This window comes from Anabrus simplex, chromosome 1, assembly GCF_040414725.1.
Source record: "Anabrus simplex isolate iqAnaSimp1 chromosome 1, ASM4041472v1, whole genome shotgun sequence".
NCBI lineage: Eukaryota > Metazoa > Arthropoda > Insecta > Orthoptera > Tettigoniidae > Anabrus > Anabrus simplex.
The window spans coordinates 1551609426-1551628693 of record NC_090265.1 but is presented as its reverse complement, the minus strand read 5'-3'; the positions used below and the strand labels follow the sequence as shown (position 1 = coordinate 1551628693).

General features: G+C 38.6%; 1 protein-coding gene across 3 annotated transcripts in view; it reads left to right on the top strand.

Moving 5' to 3' along the window:
• The window catches only part of LOC136880312 (uncharacterized), a 1092102-nt gene that overhangs the window by 626059 nt on the left and 446775 nt on the right, over nucleotides 1–19268 (top strand). The gene's annotated exons all lie outside the window — the stretch shown is intronic.

Here is a 19268-nt window from a genome sequence, read left to right as displayed (position 1 = left end):
TTTTTGTTCTTGATAACTGAACAAACAGAGAACATTTTAATTGACATACTGCATGCATATACCCAGAAACTTACAAGAAATTTTGCAGCCCATCTTCAGGCTCATACATTTTTCACATACACCGTCTGATGCCTGTAATTTTAGGCGTTGTTTATGATGTTTGTTGTGCCCAGAGATATAATTTGGTCAATCGAACACGTACCCGACTAAGAGTGCTCTCACTTTCTTGCTGACACAGTGATGTTTCTTTATCTAATTTTCTCTAGTGGCAACAGCAGATAACTACTGACTCTACTAAATAAATGGCAATAATGACGGCATCCACAATGTTGCATAAACATGGAGTCTGACTAATTGTCGTAAAAGAGTCAGAAACACCAAACATTTAAGCTGCAATGAGGCTTCATGAATAAAAACAGGAAATGTAAAGCAACAGCACCTTGTCAATTGTCATTTTAAGGTGGATGGTAATTTTCCTCGTATCCTTGGATACCCCATGTCACCTACTGAGGGTTAATACCATATTCAGAGTCTGAATGTTATTCAAATTCAGATTCCAATGACCGCAGTTACGTAATCATACTTTCCCAGACCCACACAAGTATACAAATTTTAGAATTCTTCATTTTCATTCACTCCAGGGTCCGACTCGTTGGCTGAACGGCCAGCGTACTGGCCTTCGGTTCAGAGGGTCCCGGGTTCGATTCCCGGCTGGGTCGGGGATTTTAACCTTAATTGGTTAATTCTTACGGCACACAGTGTGCCGAATCCCCGATCTAGGTGGAAAAAATTAATAACGTCGTTAATAGTCCTGGGATCCTATTAAAAGTTGGCACTATACCGTTTTCGAGGTCGCTGAATTCATATCTGGCATCGTCTAAAGTGTACGATGTTCGGGGGTAAATATATAGGGGTGAGGGGCAAGGGGAGATTTAAAAATGACCGAAAGCAACAAAAGAATCGTCCATTTACGGGAGTAAAAACACGATTTGGATGTGTATATTATAGTTTATAACAGTGGTAAACATACTACTGAAAACTGGATAAAATATGAATAACAATGAGAATTTCAGTCCAGTATTCTTGTTACACCTTATTTGAGGGAATAGACGAAGGCATTGTATGTAAATTCTTCCAGATTGAAAACGTATTTTAAATACGTAGTTTTAGTAAAACACACCTTACACACGAAAACAATATTATATATATTATATTTCCATATAAAAAAGGTTAAGATTACACTCAGAAACATTTCATAAAAAACGTGTAAGGATCATATTACAGTATTTGCAAGTAATTGCCTCATCAATCTCATCCTGTTCATAATAACAACATGTCCAATGTTCAATCGTCCCCTGATTCGTCTGTAGAGTCCAGAGAATCGTAGTCGTTGCTATACTGGTCTTCTTCATGTGATGTGAAAGGATCTTGGGAGTCAGTAAGTAACTCAATAGCTTCCATAGGTAGATTACCAGGAGTTTTACGTGGCATTGTTCGGTACTTGTTTATTAAGGGATTTGATGTGATCAACAACATCTTAAGCTGCTACATTTTTGAGTATGAAGTTCACGAAACCTCCGACAATCTTTATTTCTAGCTTCTTGAGCTTCTTCAGATAAAGTTCCTACTGGCACAAGAAAATGTTTAATTACTTGAGTAATGTGTACTAATATGGTATGCACGGTTACGGGCATATAATTCCATGGATATAGTTTGACATACAAAGCCGCAGTTTGCGCACGAAATTCTTTGAATTTATTCACATTTATTTCAGAGCCAGAAGAAAGAGCAGCTAGTAATACACGATATATTTTTATTAAGCCTTCATCTTTTCCCGCTTGATCGAAAAGAATCTTCAGCAGCAAACGCGGCTTCCTCCAAACTATGCGATTCGGTAATATCTCAAACATTTTACTTCTTCGTCTTTATGGACGAGTCCTTACATTCCTTAGGGTGACGGCCGGCTTTGTTAGGTACACAACTTGTTTTTGGATCATACGCTGGATCAATGTCGTCTTGTTCACTTAACACGATGAAATCCGTCACATTTCCCTAATCACCGAATTTTTCTCGGAATCGTTGTTCTCTTCTTCCTGCACTCTCCCATTTTTGTTGACATTACGGGATATCAATTTAATTTTGTTTCTTAGCTCCAGAAATTGAGTGTCAGTAAGATTTGTAGGCTCTAATTTATCCATAACATATTGAAATATGATTTCTAAATGCCCCTTTTTACGACATGACCGCCACGCGTTGAAATATTCTTCTCGCGGTAACGCCCACATAGTCACTGAAAATAAGAAAATAAACCATCATGCACATTCGTGTGCAACCAAACCACTACAAATCCTGAATCTACATTAAATTTCCCATCGAATGACGTTTAAAGTAAAGCGGCACTATGAGGCACTCATAAAGTTTTTTTTCGAGCAAATCGTAAAAACAATCTAATTTTCTACAACTGCTTCCTTTTACAACGCACTGTAAATAACTTATTTACTGCAGAACGCTTGTATTATGCTTAAAATGAGAACACATACCTCTTTTCACTATTCCATGAACCACAGAATACAACACCTCGTTGAACTTACTAGAAACACAACGTTCGGTTCTCTCCGACATCTCCTATCAACTGAGTTGATAACTGCAAGGAAGATGTTTCAGCACCTGTCCCCTCCATCCTACGTACCAGAAAGCGAAAAGAAAGACTGAAGGTCAACATCTGGTTTGTTTACTATCGAATGAGCTAGGTTGCGCTTTGATTGGCGACAGTGAATTTTTTCCACCTAGATATGGGATTCGACACACTGTGCGGCACGGGGACTGGGTGTATGTGCTGTCTTCATCATCATTTCATCCTCATCACGACGCGCAGGTCACCTACGGGTGTCAAGTAGAAAGACCTGCAACTGGCGAGCCGAACCCGTCCTGGGATATCCCGGCACTAAAAGCCATACGCCATTTCATTCACTCCAGGAGTATTCGTGACTAGAAAATGTATCGAGGCCCGCTATGAAACACTGAAAATGAAATGGCGTATGGCTTTTAGTACCGGGAGTGTCCGAGGACAAGTTCGGCTCGCCAGGTGCAGGTCTTTTGATTTGACACCAGTAGGCGACCTGCGTCGTGATGAGGATGAAATGATGATGAAGACAACACGTACACCCAGTCCCCGTGCCAGGGAAATTAACCAGTGATGGTTAAAATTCCTGACCCTGCCGGGAATCGAACCCGGGACCCCTGTGACCAAAGGCCAGCACGCTAACCATTTAGCCATGGAGCCGGACTATGAAACACTAATGTCAGCTAAGGACTGGTACTCGTGAAAAGTGCTGTCCAATAACATATCTGGATTATTTGTGGAAAAGCGCAGTGGAAATTTTACGTGAATATCAAAGCTTACTGGCTGTGTCGATATTGTTACTAGACATATGTAAGTTGCTCTTCAAAGTATTTTTACATAAATAATACGAGAAACTTAATCTTTTACTTTAAATTTTAACTTTCAGTTCATTTTGAAACTAAAATGTACACACTTTTATTATTCAGCGATATAGTTTCACCTTCATGCCAGAGCGCACTGTGGCTTTCCATGGTTGCTCTCATTTTAGTTCTTCCTCGGATATTTTTGCACACATAGCCTAGCATCGAGTGATTAAACCGGTTAGCATACATCAACACGCTGGTTCATTAAAAAACCGTCCAGACAACACAAGAAGGGTATATATCAGTGTTGCGTCCATTTTCAAGGTGCCCATGACTTCGTACTATGTGAAAAGTAGTCGCGATATAAGTATTAAGTAATTAGAGAAAATGTTCATACATCGGCGGAATAGCATAGTTCGTTAGAATACTAACATCCTAGGTTTCTGTACTGAATTCTATGAAAAAAATTTACATTTAACGAAGCTCTTTCTGGACAAACTTACAACGTCTAATAATCTATACCAATTGTATTGTAAGATGTATTAGTTTCGCGTCACGCTGTCTACATTTATGATTTTCAAAGACTTCGAGGTGTTGGTATCTTGTCCTTCATGACTTTCTGCACGTGCAATTATATTTACAGATACGCAGATAGCGTTTCTGAGCTCATTCAAGTACCACCGGTATGAGCCGGGATGAACTTCCCAAGAAGGCAAGCGCTCTACCGTCTGAGCTACTTATCCCGGCAGTAAAGCATTTTAACTCTTAAAATTAAAATGTGAAGATCTCTCTTGTACATTTTCCAATATGCAAATGTTATATTCTATCTGAATATGGCTCAAGAACACTGTTAAGTAACAGCGATGTTCGCTCCATATTTTCATACATCTCTGGTGTCGTCATTACCTTCTCTCGTCTTTGAACGGCATTTATTCCCAGCAGACAACAAGTAGAGTCCTTGTGTGACTGACCTGATTCACAAAAATTCTTTTCTCATCCTCTAGTAATTGGTTTAACTTGGCAGGTTCGATCCTGGCTCAGTCCGATGGTATTTGAAGGTGCTCAAGTACGCCAGCCTCGTGCCGGTAGATTTACTGGCACGTAACAGAACTCCTGAGGGACTAACATTCCTGCACCTCGGCATCTCCATAAACAGTAAAAGAATAGTTAGTGGGACGTAATAACAATAACATTATTATTAGTAATTGATTTAGATGTTAGATTCAGGGTCGTCTTCCTGAGTGCATGCCAAGGCCGTATTCATGTTGTATGTGACTGAAGTCTGAAACACATTTGTACTACATTTGATTATAATTAAAATAACAAAAGAACAATTACGGAATAGACAGAATATTGCAAATTTTTTATTAGAAGTAACAGAAATGTATTTTCTGAATTTTAAACTCATTAACCATTATATTATATTTACCCATGTAATGTAGCTGTGTTAAAAAGTGTGGCCCATTAAACGATCCAAGTATGGTGGCGAGGAAGCCTTGTAAGGACTGCCAATCGGCTAGATCCGTGTATACCAAAGAAGTACCATCGAGTACGTTTCTTACTAATATTAACAGTGATAAAAAAAGTGTTCAAAGACTAGCGGAATAAATATTACCATGTACAACTACGTATTTCCAGCACAGTGTACTTGTAGAGTTATAACAACATGATACTAAGCTCAATGTGGTTGAAATTTCATTTTTATGCAAAACATTATGCGTTAATGAAAAATATAGTGCAGTGTCATCTCCTAAGAACACCAACACAATGAGTTAATAGATACTGCGCCCAAATTACGCTATTCCAAGGGTACAATACATGGAACTAGCTAATGTAAAAGTTAAAGAATATTGTTTGGGCCGTAAACACTAAAATATATTTGACGTAACTACAAGAAAATAATGGCACCTATGGATCCTATTGGTGATGATATGGAATGAACTGTTTAATATACCAGGGGTCTGTTAAATAGTCGAGCAAACCAAACTCTGGAGAATAAAGAGTGTGAAATGATACTAACAGTTCTTTTAGACTGTTCGACGTTGAGTACAGTTTGAGAAAAAAATCATCCTGGCAACGTCACACGGTGTATATTCGACCATGTTGTAAACAGTTATCGGAAAGCAAATGCATACTTGTACCGTGCCATGCACCGTCCACAAGCGTTGTGATTTCCTTGTCCTCTTCACAATTTCTATGTTCTGTATCTTCAATTTATCTATTATATATAAAACACTTTGTCCTGACTAACTGACTGATTCATCATCGCCGAGCCAAAACTACTGGACATAAAGAAACGAAATGTTGGGGATACATTCACATTATAATGTAGGTACTCACTAAGGGAGGATTTTTGGATATTCTTTCCATAAGGGGGTGAAAAGGGGGGTGAATTTTAAATGAGTGTATCTATATCTCGAAAACTGAACAGTTTACAGGCATGATAGTTGGTATTTGGAATCTCCTTTAAAAATACGTAGGTCGAGTCGTAAATCATGGCAACTATTTTTTTTTCTCGCGAAGAGGAAACAACACGGAAAATCTAGGATATGCATTTGGAAACGTACGATATGTACTTGCGTATGATGCCACTAGATGCTGTATGTATACAACAGTGTGGGTCTAAGCATGCCCCCAAGTTCAGCGTGTGAGTGAGAGCGTCACAAAATGGCATACGATGTTCAAGGTGTTCTTGTGTGTCAATCAGTGCGTGATTGGCACACTGTCAATGCACTGTATTACAATACCTTTTTGTCGTACCAATTGCACCGTGCAGTGCGAACCAAACGTTCAGATCTTTTGGACAACGCCATAAACCTACATGATAACGCGACAGCTCACACAGCAGGCATCGTTCAGCGTCGCTTACTACGGTGGGGATGGGAGGTTCTTCCACACCCGCCTTATTCGTCTGATCTGAGCCTATGTGACTATGATCTAATCCCTAAATTCAAGAAGCCATTACGTGGACAACGGTTTGCTAACAAAGAGAACATCGTAACAGCATTTCCGAGAGAGGTGTCACACGTTAGCTATACACATGCAGCGAATGGTATTCAGCGCCTGTCCCACCGCTGGCAACGCGCAGTGGAAACCTTGGGTGATTATTTCGAAGGTCTGTAACCAGTGGAGACCTGTCCTTTGTACGTAGTCTTGTGTATTTGCTGTCTACACCATAATAAAACAATGCTTATCAATGGCCTGTATTCTGTCACTTTCCTACGAGAATCTCCTGAAGTCAGAATTTGTCTTCAGGCACTATGCATAAGTACGTGCCCTATATTTCCAAATGCATACCTTAGATTTTCCGTGTTGTCTCCTATTCGCGAAAGAAAAAATAGCTGCCATGACATATGACTCGACCCTCGTAAAGAAACACGTATTTTTTGTTTTTGGAAAATCTTAAAGTGGGGTAATGAAATGGCGTATGGCTTTTAGTGCCGGGAGTGTCCGAGGACAAGGGGTAGTGAAGAAGAGTGAAAAAAGGGGTGAATTCTTAAAATGAGTATACGTCAAAAACGTAACATGTTAGAGACGTGAAAATTGGTATTTGGAATCTCCTGTAAAAATAAAGGAAAATGCATAAATTCTTTTCTGAAAATCCGCTTAAGGAGAAGTGTTAAAAGGGGTAAATTTTTAAAATGAGCACATATATCAAATAAATTGTCTATACATATTGCGCCGTTCCCGGCTCCCTGAGAGGACGCATAAGATCCAGGCTAGCTTAATTACGATCCTTTTGACTAACATAAACTCTCATTTGGGCTATGAGTTCCGAATATGAGAGATACATGCCATACGGAGCCAAAGAAATCTTAAATTACACATAGAAACAACTCTCATACGTTACTTATTGAATTTCTTACGCCATCAAGATGTTGCAGCATTTATCCACTTAAATCCAAGTCTCTACGCTACGATACACATTGAAAGAATGGTTTAAGTTTTACAAGTCTTATTTATTACATACTTGTTTCAATCCAAAGGTCGAACATTATACTATCCTCCCTAAAGAATTTCTAATATAGGGAACTGCACGATCACTTGGTTATCTCATCCACTTCTGGAGAGCATGGCCTTAATTTGTTAAATCTATCTATTTTTTCTACCCGAATGCATAATCAATCATTTTACCTCCTCTCTTGACATCTCTCTATACCAATATTTCAGTTAGCGCATCCTCATTTCTGGCGTAAGGAGAAATCGAAGAAATGGCAGTATCGGGTAAAAGTACATGCAAACGACGTTCACCTTGAATCTACCGGTAATTGACACGTCCGGCACCCACTGTGCATTATAAGAAATGCTATTTGAGTTAGTCATTTTAAAAATGAATATATTGAAATCTCTTGCACTAGGTGCTTAAGTCTTGACTGACCCAAAAAAATCAAGGACAGCATGGAATATACGGCAAATTATGGAATTCCATATAACCAATTATTTAACTGAACATTACTATAATTCAGCTCGTAATTAACAAATTAAAAATTATAAGTCCAAAGATGTCGAACTCACCATCTTAGGTTTTAAAAGAAATGATTAAATTGAAATAAAGTCAAAAATTAATAGACTAAAACAACTTATCAAAACATGTTTGGGTAATTACAACGTGTGGATAATTAAAACTTGTGTGGGTGCACCCTAGCAAAGAAAAATATTTACAATATGATACCTTACAAGCTAAAGTGTAAACTGAGGGCGGTTTCAAGATATTCAGGACGCATTTCAGGCTTAAAACCATATCTCATGACTTGGAATTCTCCTCTACTGCCTATGAAGTTTTTGAGTTAATCGCTGGCTCTCACTCGGAGCTCATACTAATCTGCTGACATATAATTATTCCTATCTCTCACAACATATCAATAGATAAATATAAATATCAACCTGGGAGGATAGTTCCCTAATATTTCTATAAACAACTGATTTACAACTCTGAATATTCATACTTCTTATTTCTCTTATGCGCCGATATTGATAAATCTTCTTTTAAATTAATGTAATTTTAATAAATGGTTCAACAAGTACCAGTAAGTTCCATATACTATTCTAAAATCTGAGTCTTCTCATCATCTTAATTGAACATACGTGCGACTTTATATATTCTAACGACTACTCTACTAGTTTCATCTGAAGTATACTAGCTAATGTGGTCTGCATTGTGCGAAGATACAATTTATACACCTACAGTCAGCCATCAGTGATAGGGTGTTGCCTAAGAAGTTACTACATTTCCTTTCGCCTGAGAATAGATCAGAATTAGAAAACATCTGTGACATAATGCATGTGTTTGGTTCATCCTCCTAACTGAGACTTCATTGGTACTACCCAGTATGCACGCTAACCAACAGGTGTCACTTCAATCATACTTGAACTTTCTCATACTTGCTCGTAAGAGAAATAGTACATATAAATGCTACATATTCATTTCCACTTAGTAAAAACTCAACTTGAAACCATTAAGTCCACTACTACATCACCGTGCTCATATTCGCGAAGAATTAATAACTACCACCATTCTAAATTATCAATCTCATATCAGCTTCTCTTAAAATAATCATCATTATACTTCCAAACATATATCCCGTTTCCTTTACTAAATACGTATCCACTCCATTTAATCGTGGCATTTATTATTTTAATCACGGCTCATGGATATATTTCACGACATTATGACCTTAATTCCGTCATAACCTTAAATTATTGTAAATACATCTATCTATTTGGCAAGCATATCCTACTGCTGGTTTCTAACTTGACATTCTTTGGTCATAATCAACGTACACGCGTACCTAAATCTCTCTTTGACATAGTATACAATTCACTATCACCTTAACGAACTCAGTATTTCACACTACATGGATCACATCTCGAACGCAGGCTTTCATCACTGATTGACTACCTATTCATGGATTTGTCATTCATATACGAAGATTACCTAACCACCTTTGCTCTAATTCAATACACCACTTTCGTCGCTGCATTATTTCGCACGGAACAACTTTACAAATCATATTACACTTACATATGAACATAAAACATTACTACACTAATTTAAAAGCAAGACTTATCTGAATTCAGCAGCTCCAGTCGTCGGCATATGTCCAGCTGACAGGACATAGGGACACGCCTCCTTTTATTTCCCAAGTGAATGGGAAATACTGGCATAATTCTCCTCTGGGCTCAGTCATCTCTCGGCAGGCAACGTCATCCGACGGCAGCCATTTGGGCAGTCTGGCCTATCATCTTCTTAGAACATCTTGCTCATTTCTGGACTAGTTGGAATAGAATAATAAACAATCAATTAGCATTGCCATCATGAACAGCTGTGATAATCTGCTTAACGCGAAAGATTGCTTCCTTTGAAAGAGTTGATCTACTTGACAAATAATAATCTTGGGGTAGTATAATTCTATGACTTGAAATGAACAGATTTTTCTCCTTTATCTTTCCAGGAGTTATTATAGGATTCCCACTTCTGTAATTCTTTAACTTGGGTGATATCGAGTAATACGTCAGCAGAGACTGCCGTGACGTAAGCTTGCTGTAGTTTATGCTTGAGTTTCCACGTATCTTAAAATTCGCGGAACGAAATTAATAATCTTCTGCTTGATCTACGACGCAGCTTCCAATAAATCTGCTCCTTGTTTCTGCTGAAATGATCTCTTGTCGATACCTTCTTTAATTCTGACGTAGTTGCTTTCCGTCTTCGACTCTGATTCAGAAGTAGCAATTCAATCTCGTTTTCTTATTTTTTCAATAATTGTTAGTAACAATCTTCACATTCGTTCTTTTTCACTGCCTTCTGGATCTAAATTCCTTTCTCTAGCGCCTAAGGTAAATACTGTTGCTTTCACTCGCGGTATCGTCAGACATTTTGACGTTAATTATTCTCGGAGACCTGGACTCCATCTTTGTCCTTCTTACGGACGGAACTTCTTATAACAGTGAAATGGCACAATATACAATAACATGTCTTGACCACTGATCTCTATACATGGATCGCTGATGGCAGCTCTCCGCTGCAGGAGAAAGTACGCCAAGTTGAACGCGCGGTCCGCCATGGGGAGGCAATGATAATATAATCAATTTTAAATCACAATTTTTGGCGCATTGGAATAATTAAATATATAGGGACATGTTCACTCAAAGCATAAGGTCATTGGGAACACCGACACGTCATTCCGAGATTAGTAAATCTCCGGGATGGCAATAACAATGAGTGTATAATAACGGCCGACAAATATTAACTTAGGTGCTGAATACATGCAGTTAGCGATTGGTAATACAATACGAGTGAAGAACAGTTTCTGGAAACATTGCTGTAAATTTTATACATGTATGCCACGAAATTATGCATTCTTAAGGGGAGGTATGACTGAATGTTTCGTATTTTGAGCCAAAAACTCGGTTTTCCTATTTATTCATGCAAAAATAGCCATATTCTTCCTCTTTCAGAATTTTTTTAGTTTAGTAATTCTGGCTTGTTTAAAGCTTGTAAAAGCCATTTAATATGAGCCTACAGGACATTTAAAAGCCAAGAACCACACCTACTTCTCCTGTAACGGCATAATGATAGTTTACTGTGTGTTTTTCCCTGGATATTCAACTATTTTGAGGCGTATTTGCCATAGAAGCACACTTCGGCATGCTGACAGTGACTTGTTTACAACGTAATCAATACAATTACGTTATGTTGGGAAATACTGTAATTTGAACTGACGAAGAGAATGATGTAGCTCTTCCAAACAGAACTCAATTTATAACTGCCACACATGTATACTTTGATAGTTTAAATATATTGTGTATTTGTATTATTTACATTTAGGAATTCGTATTTGTGTTAATCGTAGTAGTACAAGCATGGCTCCCTTGTTTGTTTGTATTTTACTAACATGCAAAAGTAACATGTAGTTTCAATTCAGCGAGTGAAATATCTAAACTAGTGATTTTTCATTGATGTACTTCATCTTAATTCCGTTGTAAATGTGTGGGGTATTGCAATAACACAGCACAGAACACCCGTGGAACTACAATCAGGGGGCCTGGCGTCACTGAACTAAGCATAAACAAAGAAAGAGCGCTCCTCGAGGTGTACTGCACCGTGCGCTCGCTACCATCTTACTACGCCAGTCATCTTCTATTCGGCTTACTGCTACCCAAGCTACCATCCATCCATGTATAGAGATCAGTGGTCTTGACTGACTGACTGACTACCTGACTGACTGACTGACTGACTGACTGACGAATTCATCATCGCCGAGGCAAAACTCCTGGACGGAAAGAAATGAAATTTTGGGGATATATTTATATTACAAGGTAGGTGCTCACTAAGGGAGGATTTTTTAAATATTGCTTCGCTAAGGGATGAAATGGGGACTGTATTTTTAAAATGATTATATCTATATCTCAAAAACTTAACAGTTAAAAGACGTTAAAATCGGTGTTTGGAATCTCCTTAAAAATAATGAGATACTTTTCTATGTTTGGAAATTCCTCTGAAGGGGGCTGATAAAAGGTTAAAAAGGGGTTGAATATCTTTAATGAGGATACTTATATCTCAAGAAATGAAGATGTTACAGATATGAAAATTGATATTTGGAATCTCCTTTAAATATAAAGAAATACATATTTTTTATTTTGGAAGATCCAATTAAAGGGGGTGAACAGGGGAAAAAAGGGAGTGAATTTTTGAAACGGCTATATCTACAGTACATTTCAGAAACGTGACATGTTACAGACGTGAAAATTAGTATTTTTAATCTTTTAAAAGTAAAGAAACATGTATTTGTTTGTTTTCCAAAAAACACTTAAGGGGAGGTAAAAAAGGACTGAGAAAGATACTTTTAATATTATAAAAGTAAAGAAACATGTATTTGTTTGTTTTCGAAAAAACACTTAAGAGGAGGTAAAAAAGACTGAAAAAGGAGTTGAGTTATTTTTATTAGGATACTGATATGTCAAAAACTGAAGATGTTACAGCCGTGAAAAATGGTATTTGAAGTCTCCCTTAAAGCTAAAGGAATTCTTACGTTTTTGTTTTTCGGAAAATCCACTTAATATGTGTTGAAATAATTGAAAATTTAGTTTAATTATTTGTATGAGGATACTTATATCTAAAAAAAGAAGGTATTACGAGACGTGAAAATTAGTATTTGGGATCTCATTTAAAAATAAAGGAACACGTACTATTTTGTTTTCGGAACATCGACCTAAGGTGAGGGGTGACAAAAGGTGAAAAAGGAGTTGATTTATGTTAATGAGGATACTTATATCTCAAAAATTGAAGATGTTAAAGACGTGAAAACTGGTATTGGAATATCCTTTAAAAATGAAGAAACACGTATTTTTGTTTTCGGAAAATCCCCTTAAGAGGGCGAAAAGAAAGAAAAATTCGGGTGAATTTTTGAAATGAGTTTCAGTATATCTACAGTATGTCAAAAACATAACATGGTACAGACGTGAAACTTGATATTTGGGAAGTCCTTTAAAAATACAGGAACGTCTATTTTTTGTTTTCGGTAATTTCAATTAGGTTGGGGTGGGGTGGAGTTGGGTGTGGGTGTGGGGAAGGACTGATAAAGGGGTGGAATTATTTTTATGCGGATACATATATCTCAAACACTGAAGATGTTACAGACGTATAAATAGGTATTTTAAATCCCCTAAAGTAAAGAAACATGTAGTTAACTTTTTTAGACTTCAGAGAAGATTGTTTCTCACATGAACAGTTCTATGTCGCATGGTCATCTTAACCCCAAAAGGCAATACCTCAAACGTGGTTTACAAAGACTTTCTGGGGTAAATGAAACACAATTTTAGGTGATTTTTTTATGCTTTATTGATTTTCAGATAATGTCTTAGTACAGTACTGAGGAACGATTACATTTATCAAATTACGAAATCCACGCGAGCGAAGCCGCGGGTAACTGTTAGTCCCCCATAAGATTTTGAAACATAATGTGCTCCGTTTCCTTCCCAGAGGAGTTTCATATCCCTTCGGCCTGCTCTACCATTTCCCGGGTACTCTGATTACACACATGCAAGTCATTGCAATTGTGTCCATAATGGTAGAAATAGAACGCTGAGTGATTTATAATAAAACTACGAAGACGCATCACGAGTTGTTATGTTGTACCTTAACTTCGTGGACCCGTTAAGGAAATATGTAATATCAAATGTAAGTACTAAAGTTAATCCAATGATATCTAGCGACTATTGTGAGCGATGGCAAGTGATACCATCCATATGCAGGCCTGTTCAGTTTAAGTATATTATTCTGCACCAGGAATGATTTACAGAAGGTGCATTTAAATGCAAACGAGCGATGAAGGTAATCTACAATCTGTTTTATATATTCTGAGCATTTGGTGCGTTAAATATTCCTCAATGGGATATTGATTATGAATTAGCAAACAATTTATTAAGAGAGTGAAGCGTGTGAATTTCTACAAATCGTTGATAGTATTCAGTGACATTCAGAAACCAAATGATCCAACCATATGTGGATAAAATGTTTAGCAATGATGGAGTGACGAATGTTATTAATAATCTAAGATCAAGGAAAAGTAATATACTGTTTGTAAGATAGAAAATTCACTAAGGGAAATTAGAGGCTCTGGAAGCAATATCATTAAAATAGAGAAATGCCATATTGTGTTCTACACTTTAAATTAGGTCCAAAGTAATATTCTTAAGTGATGTACAATTGTCAGCTTTAATGATAAACTGATCTTAGAGATGCAGTACCGTATAATAATGGAACATAAATCAAGGAAAAGCTATTGACGGGTTGTTTAGGTAGGCAAGTCAAATGAAATCCCAACGCGAGGGAGTTTTTCTATTACGGACACTGGATCTACCAGCTGGGTCAAAAGGTTGTGCAGAAACTTAACTAACCCACAGAAGGGTTCGAAGTACCACAGCTTGCGAATAGGAGCTTATCATTTAGAATGAAACACTGCATCTGGCAAGTCTGGGAATGTTAGGAATGGTATAAAGGACAGTTTATTTTATTTCGTGCCCATTTCCCGCTTTGACTATGTGCGCAAATGACTTACACTTCATTGATTGTCAGTTCTGAATTATTTAGGAATGCGTACACGTTTGGAAAAATAAGTAAAATAGTTTATTAAGTTGTTACGTACATTACCAGATTGCCTTGACGCAGAGTCTCGTCCTAGATAAGGCGTTCTTATTGGGAAGTTGTGACATCGACCTCCCTATGGTCTACTTCAGTTCCTGCCCAACCTTTAGAACCACCATGTATGGTCAGAAAGTGGTGTAATTTACAGCTAGTATTAAAGAGACCAAGTTAATCATGAAAGGAGCAGTTTGTGGCTCTGCCTGATGTATATATCTCCGGATGAACAGCCAACTCTACCCAATGCAAATTTCAAAGAAATGGGTAGGTGAACTGTAATAGGTGTATTGTAATTTTAAATGTCTGTACAGTAAATTTAAGAGTAGAGCTAAAGATATTCGGCGTAAAAGGTAAAATATAGGTACAATAACTCTATCCAGCCATTTACCTTGATAATGTATGTATAAACCTGTTCAATATTAGATTCTTCATAATATGCCATGCTGAGTTAGAGCGGTGGCTTTCTAAACCTAAGTTTCGTGGCTTGGATTTCGACTAGCTCCAATGATATCATGAAGGTGCTCAAATACGCCAGCCACGTGCCTGTATGTATATTCAGCAGCCTTTAAAGAAATACCTGGATTATTCTGTCCCTTGCCTGAGTGTTAAACAAAGTGACTTTCCCTCAGATGGTACCGGATTCAATTCTCGGCTGGACTGAGGAATTCAATTTTGTGTAGTTAATTTCTCGGGCTTGGGGGCTAGGAGATTATATTCGTCTTAATACACATCTCTCCACCAACTACCACAGAAAGACGTAATAGTGAACACACCCCCGCCCTGCCCCCATGTAGGTTTGGCAACAGGGAGCGCATCCGGCGTGAAACTGGGCCAAATCCATATGAAGTGCCTACCCTAATATAAAAGGGAAAGGATGGGAAGAAGAAGAATAGGAATAAGAAAATTTATGTGGGACAAAATATCCATCACTTCGGCGGCTCCGTAAAACCGTGAAAGTATTTAATGAGATGCAAAGTCAATAACACTATTATTATTATTATTATTATTATTATTATTATTATTATTATTATTATTATTATTATTATTATTATTATTATTATTATTATTATTTTATTTCTTAAATCGTTTACCCTCCAGGGTTGGTTATTCCCTCGGACTCAGCGAGGGATCCCACCTCTACCGCTCAAGGGCAGTGTCCTGGAGCATGAGACTTTGGGTCGGGGGATACAACTGGAAAGGAAGACCAGTACCTCGTCCAGGATGCCTCACGTGCTATGATGAACAGAGCATTGTGGGTGGAAGGAAATATCGGAAGGGATAGACAAAGAAGACGGAAGGTTTTACGTATGGAACTTGAGGTAGATAATCAGTAGAAGTACACATTATTTTTAAAGTACCACATCAGCTAAGTTGTCGGAATGATACAGGTGCAGACTACATGACGACTGACTGGAGGTCAAGGGAAAGCTTAGGCTGTGGATAGGCGAGATAGGAGTAGCCAATGAGATAGCTTTATTTGAACGGCCACATGATTCAATGACGTATACATCGTCCAATCCTGACGTAGTGACAATCTAATACAGCTGCTTATAATCACATGGTTTACAATCGTAAGTTCTCGAAATATACGTGAAAATTGTAACAGAATATATTACAGAAGGAAGCGGCCGTGGCCTTAAGTTAGGGAGCATCCCGGTATTTGCCTGGAGGAAAATCCAGAAACCACGGAAAACCACTTCGGGGATGGCCGAGATGGGAATCTAACCCCCGTATACTCATTTGACTTCCCGAGGCAGAATGGGCCCCCTTCCAGACCTAGTACCTTCAGACACCACCTGACTGAGCCGAGATTGAACCCGCCAACTTGAGCTCAGAAAGCCAGCACTGTACCACCTGAGCTATTCATCCCTAGCATAGTTCCTTCTTATTCTTATTCTTACTCAGCCACTTCTCCCACACCCCGTGGGGTCGTGGGTATTAAGTACGTGTGTTGTGTGTGTATGAAGAGGAGGGGGTTAGAACAAACACAAACACCCAGTCCCGGAGTCAGAAGAATTAATGGTATGCAGGTAAAATCCCCGACCCCGCCAGGAATAGAATCTGGGGCCATATGAATCGAAGACCTCAACGCTGACTATTAAGCCATTCTCAAGATTCATAGCTATCTAGTTTGTATCTAGTTTCAAACATTTAACATTAAGACAAACTTCGACAAATGTTCATTAAACTTCCTTTCTTCCTCTGCCATAGTCCTGATAACCTTTTGGAGTCGCGGGTGCAGCCCGTGATGCGCATTTAGATTTGTCGCAGTTTTACTGCCGAATGCTATACTTGACGCCATCCTAATGTGGAGGAATGTATTCAACAATTATTCTGTGGTGACTGCTAATGTACAGTTTAGTATAAATGAGGCCAACACAAACATCTAATCTTCAAGCTAGATGATTTAACTAGACACGGAGAAAATCCCTGATCTGGCTAGGAGTCCAATCCGAGACTTTTAGAATTGAAGGTCATGACGCTGATCTATCCAAGGACCCAGAAACAAACGTTCATAAACAGATATTGAATAACCAAACCAAACCCCATGGCACTACAGCCCTTGATGGGCCTTGGCCTACCAAGCGACCGTTGCTCAGCCCGAAGGCCTTCAGATTACGAAGTGTCGTGTGGTCATCACGACGAATCCTCTCGGCCGTTATTCTTGGCTTTCTAGACCGGGGCCGCTATCTCGCAGTCAGTAGCTCCTCAATTCTAATCACGTAGGCTGAGTGGACCTCGAACCAGCCCTCAAGTCCAGGTAAAAATCCCTGTCCTGGCCGGGAATCGAACCCGGGGCCTCCGGGTAGGAGGCAGACACGCTAACCCTACACCACGGGGCCGGCTATATTGAATAATCATAGGCAATAAATTTCATATTAATCCGTATTGAAGACCAACATAGTGTAAAGCAAAAGCTAAAGGTTTCCACCACCGAGCTCGATAGCTGCAGTCGCTTAAGTGCGGCCAGTATCCAGTAATCGGGAGATAGTGGGTTCGAGCCCCACTGTCGACAGCCCTGAAGATGGTTTTCCGTGGTTTCCCATTTTCACACTAGGCAAATGCCGGGGCTGTACCTTAATTACGGCCACGGCCGCTTCCTTCCACTTCCTAGACCTTTCCTATCCCATCGTCGCCATAAGACATATCTGTGTCGGTGCGACGTAAACCAAAAAAAATAAGTTTCCACCTATTCATTACTATTTATATAATCTTAAAAAAAGAAGTTACATATATTTGTTGAAACTAGTTTGCGTCTTACTAGAGACCATCATCAGTCAAAATGAAAGTTAAGACATGAATATAAATAAAATTTATGAAGCAAGCATGACATTCAATGCAAGACAAAAAAATCCTTTCCTTCTTTATTCATGTTGGAAATAAATGAACATCTCAACACTTGCCCATCAACATCATTCTGTTGATACTTGTTTCAGCTGAGCTGAGTTCTAGAACATTCCTCAAGTGCTGGTATTTTAAGTGTTTCACCTGGTCTTCTGTGAGGTGCTTTCTTCAAATTGTAGGAAGGCTGAGAGCTTGCACAGGACATCTGACTGTGATAAGTGTGTTTCAAACCTTTACTTGTATTGCACTGAATTTCCTGCTTGCTTCATAAATGCTATCTATATTCATGTCTTGCCTTAACTTTGATTTTGACTGATGATGTTCTCTAGTAAGACCGAAACTAGATTTAACAAATATATGCAACTTCTTTTTAAAGGTTACATAAATAGTATTGAATAGTATTGAAACCTTTAGCTTTTGTTTTACACTAGATAATGAATACTCACAATATCACTCCTCTTGTGGTGGACATCAGTGGTGCAGTCGTTTAGTTGATTTAAGAACGTTCAGATATGACAACTAGGTGTTGTCGGCTGTCCGTTTGACCCTTAGCTCAATGTTTAGAGTAAACATTTTCGGTTCAGAGGACGCCGAATTCTATTTCCGGCCGGGTTAGTGATTTTAGCCGCGCCTGGATAATTCCTCCAGAACGGGTGCTGTGTGCTTGTGTCCAAGCCACAGTATAAAGCACCTTAAAAACACGTTATAGTGAGAAAATTCCTCCTAACTGGGTTGGCGTCAGAAAAGGCATCCGGCCGTAAAACTGGGCTAAATATATGTATTCCGACCCCAGGTTATTGAGAAAAGGTCAGGAAAAGGAGGAAACGTAGTGTTAGTTGTCCGTAATTTTAGGAACGTTTTGTTTACAAGTTGCTTTATGTCGCACCGACACAGATGGCTACGATGGGGTAGGAGGCGGCCATGCCCTTAATCACGGGAAAGTATGGAAAACTACATTCAGGGCTGCCGATAGTGGGATTCGAAACCACTATGTCCCGAATGCAAACCCACATCTGCACGATGCTAACCGCACGATCTGTTCTGTCCGTTTTTAAGAACTCCTTGTGAGACAAAATTCCGTCGCACCGATGTCTATTAAAATCCATAGCGGTCGAAGGGGCACTCTTCTTTAAGATCTACCTCAGTTAACGTATGCTTCTGACGTCACCGACTTCACTCGGCCACGGAAGTGTAACATCCACATAATTATAAAGTAAAACTATTTTTAGTTCGCGAAGTTTGACATTTTCACTGCTTCTTGTGAGCTTATTCATTTCATCTTTCACTCTGAACTTTTTTGGTTTGGTGAACTCGTGATATTGAAATTTTGATCAATTACCGTAGTTGAAAATATTTA